This window comes from Temnothorax longispinosus, chromosome 11 (assembly GCF_030848805.1).
Source record: "Temnothorax longispinosus isolate EJ_2023e chromosome 11, Tlon_JGU_v1, whole genome shotgun sequence".
NCBI lineage: Eukaryota > Metazoa > Arthropoda > Insecta > Hymenoptera > Formicidae > Temnothorax > Temnothorax longispinosus.
Window position 1 is genome coordinate 19,792,642 of NC_092368.1, and position 4,356 is coordinate 19,796,997.

Below are 4,356 nucleotides of genomic sequence, written 5' to 3' on the forward strand. Positions count from 1 at the left end.
ATGAAAGATTTAGGCAAAATAAAGGAGTATCTTGGATTAAATATAAATTACAATTATCTAAAAGGGGAACTCACTCTAAGTCAAGAGAAATACATAGAGTCATTAGCTGATAAATATAAAGTTCAAAATAGTAGAATGTACAGTACTCCTATGGAGACAAACTTGAAACTTGAAAAGGCTGAAAGTTGTGAGTCAAGTATAAAGTATAGAAATTTAATAGGTGCTTTGTTATACATTAGTTCAAATACGAGACCAGATATAAGTTTCAGCGTTAATTATCTTAGTAGATATCAAAATAGCTATAGCGAAACGCATTGGAAATATGCATTGCGAATTTTGAAATACCTGTTCTCAACAAAAGACTTAACCTTACATTACAAAAAAAATGAAGACTGCGATATTATGGATTGCTATGTTGATGCCGATTGGGCAGGTGATAATATCGATCAAAAATCCACGTCAGGATATGTAATAAAAATGTTTGGAAACGTAGTTGATTGAAAATCTAGAAAACAAAAATGTATAACCAAAGCCTCGACATTTGCAGAGTATGTAGCATTATCTGAAGCAGTGAGCGAGATAAAATATGTAAGAGAATTAGTAAAAATATTCGGCATAAATGTTAGTGAACCAATAAAAGTTTTTGAAGACAACTCAGGAGCAATAAATATTGCTAAAAATGGTAACTTTACGAAAAATTCTAAACACATTGAAATACACTATATCATTTTGTACACGACAGTGTAAAAGATAAACTGATTGATGTTTGTAAAATCAGCTCAAGTGAAAATGTCGCGGATATTTTTACTAAAGCTTTGTGTAAAGAGAAGTTCGAAAAATACAGAAAGCAATTGAATGTAATTTGAGATAAATAACTAAAGAATACAGTACAAATGTAAGGAGGCGTGTTGAAATATAGTATACATTTGCCTGTATTCATTTAGGAGACACACTGTAAGTCTCCCCTCTCACAGTATGTACGTGAGTATCACGTGAGAGCACTGACTGCGAGGGCTACCGAAATATGCGAGGCTCTCGCGTCGAGCACTCCGGCTTGAACCGTTGCTTACGAAGTCAAGACGGACAGTCATGTATATATAAGGTCGTAAATAAACTCGTTAGTGTTATCAAAGAATAAAGTCCTCTCTGCTAAACCTCAATTCTTAACAATAATATTTTTACATTTTGTTCGACCCTTAATCATGCTTTTCAATAGATTCGGATCGTGTTGAAAAAAACTGAGAATCTCTGTTACAGTTTGATGAGGAATATTTTTTTCTGCAATAAAGGCAGCAAATCTAATATCTAAAGATTTTATACGCTCATCAAACGACAAATGTGATTCATCAGTATTCAAATTTTCGTTCGATTTGTTCGCTTCTATATTACTTTTTTCCAACTTATTTCTATGCATTTTGGATTCTGCGTGTCGATATATGTATATGTGATAGTCCGCAAGCAATTGATAAATCACAAATTGAACAAAATGTTGAGTTGACATCATTTGGCATTCGCGTAACCATGCGGTCTGAATTCCTTTTTATACAACCATTGTTTTCTAAATTTTTGTTTATGATGTCCTTGTTGTTCTGTGACATTTATACTGTTATTATCATCATCTATAATATTTTCTTTAATAATATTTTTGTGACACGCAGAATCCGCGTGTCTGGAAATGAACTGCAATGAACTGCACGAAAAATTTTTATTGCATATTATGCAATTATACAAAATATTATCAAATGATGATGTATCCAAGACTTGTAGCGCCCATACAGCACAAAATGTTTTCAAAAAATATTTCTAAATATTTCTATAAAAATATTGTGAGAAACATTTTAAAATGGTTTTAGGAATATTTTAAAATGGTTTAAAAACTTTTTGTGGTAACATTTTTAAGAATATTTTAAGAATCTTTTTAAAATATTTTTAAAAACGTTCTTTTTTATCACCCAGACAAAATTTTCTTAAATATTTAAAATGTATTTTTGAAATATTATGAAATATTCTTAAATATATATATATAATCATAATAATTATGCTATATACCAAGATCCAAGCTCGGACCGTAAATGGCAATTTAATTTAATCTAATTTAATTGTATACCATAACGGTCGTATATCTCTTTATATTTCTGGTATTATTGTAAATTTTTTCATGTTTTATTATAGGGTTCTTCTCACATTTTATTTTTGATGGAACTATTTTGGATAGACATTACTATCAAAGGAGTTAATTTAAGCAAAAGCTGAATTGACCAAAGGTGCATTATGGACACGTAAGTTAATACACAATAAAACTTATCCCAAAAGACTATATATATTTATGTATTACACATATCTTTTCCAACATTAGTAAACTGCAACATTAGTAAAATTTACTAATGTTGGAAAAGATGTGTACAGACAGCGTCATTAATACCTAATAGAAAACGTTGAAAATTAAATAAATTGTAATTAATAATTAAAAATTTTGCTATCCTTAAATTATTCAGTAGTTTCTGTAATTCTTTTATGTGTGGGGAATTAATGTAGATATCCTAAAATATTATGAATATAATACTCAAAATTCTATAGGTTTTACTCTAATTTATCTTTTTTTTAAAAGGTGCTTAATAAAATAAATAAAAAAAATGCAGAATACATTACATTTAGTACCATGTTCTATGAACAGAAATAAGAAAAAAATGTTACATAAACATACATCTCCAAAATGCTTCATTAGAAGTTATAACCAAAATATGAAATGTATAAAAAACAATTTTATTTCAATTTGTATTTTAAAGTACCGTCTTTCCTGTCAATACAAGCTATACAATGAAATATTGAATTTATCACTCTAGAGATTTTATGTCAATTTTGCTTTATTTCTACAGCTGTATACAAACTTCCACTTTCAAATATGTTCCATATAACTTTCTTTAAAAAAGCATTTTGAGATCTATGTTTGTATAAAATATTTTGTCTTATTTCTGTTCATAGAGCTTGCTACTAAAGTTTGTACAGAAATATATCTATATATAAGACAAAATATTTTATATAAACATAGATCTTAAAATGCTTTTTTAAAAGAAAGTTATAGCAAAAGTTCGAATTTTGTATCGAGGAAATAATAATTTTGCCATGAATAAGTAACATGCCAATTATTTATCCTTCTAATTGTATTTGTTATTTAAAATGATTGAAGGTAATTGTAAACAAATTATTTTGAAAATAATATAAATTACTAATGTTTAAAAATTAACATGTTCTAGGTGTGATAAGAAAAGCTCATACGAATGCAACAGATGATCAGATATCAATCCCGATTAGCTCATGCCAAAGAACGGGCTGCTAAAGAAAAAAGAGATACTTGAAGGAGGTGTGAATGAAGAGGTATTTCTTGCAATCGCAAACAGAGGATTGATCCGCGCATTTTTTTATTTTTCTACAAAGAATTTGTTTAAGTTAGCCTCGAATATAGGGTGCCCTGGAATATAAGCGACCTCAATTTTAATATTTTTCTTTGGCCAATCTGGCGAAGTCGACTTTTAGTCAACGAAATTCGTTATCAAAATTTAAATCGGAGTTTCGCAGCTTTTTAGAAAGATTTAGAACGATAGAAGAAAAGAATTTTTAGAACGAGTCAATAGAAGGACCGCGAAAGTTATTTCTTTGAATAATAATAAGACTTTGAGAATATAGAACTGATTGATTTTAGTTGTTTAATATTCACTATTAATATGTCCTCATACTTAAGCTTTTGTAACTATTTCTCTTTTATTTAGTTCTGTTCTTTAATTACATTTCAAAAATCTAGAAAACTAGACTAACTGTAATATTATTAAGTGTACCGAGCGTGTCGTCACTTTTTTAAAAGCTTTTGTAAAACGAGTCAATTAAAGGACCGCGAAAGTTATTTCTTTGAATAATAATAAGACTTCGAGAATATAGAACTGATTAATTTTAGTTGTTTAATATTCACTATTGCTGTATTGAATATTTTATCTGAGAAATTCGGATTATGTCGTATAAATTCCGATTATATGATACCTACATATATTTTATAAAATGTAGAAATATATGTGATTTATGTGATATTAAATATATGTGCAATGTAAAATGAGAGACATTTTTATATAAAAAATAGATATTTTATATACACATTTTACTGCAGGATGTATATTGTTACATGCGAGGACCGATTTCTTCAGTGCAATGGTCAATAGCAGGACCGTCCAGTTTAACTATTTCTCAATTATTGTCATCTATACGTTTGATTATTACTTAAGAACTTGCAATATTCTACACGGTGCATTATTTAAAAATTAACACACGAAAATGTTGACCCACGAAATACGGGCAAACTACAGCCAA

The 4,356-nt window shown here is 28.6% G+C and overlaps 1 long non-coding RNA gene across 1 annotated transcript; it reads left to right on the forward strand.

Annotated features, from left to right (window-relative positions):
- The first annotated feature begins 1,992 nt into the window (after positions 1–1,992).
- On the forward strand, positions 1,993–3,309 carry LOC139822277 (uncharacterized). Its single transcript, XR_011734481.1, has 2 exons — positions 1,993–2,279; positions 3,255–3,309. It is a non-coding gene; the product is annotated as an uncharacterized lncRNA (long non-coding RNA).
- The last annotated feature ends 1,047 nt before the right edge of the window (positions 3,310–4,356 follow it).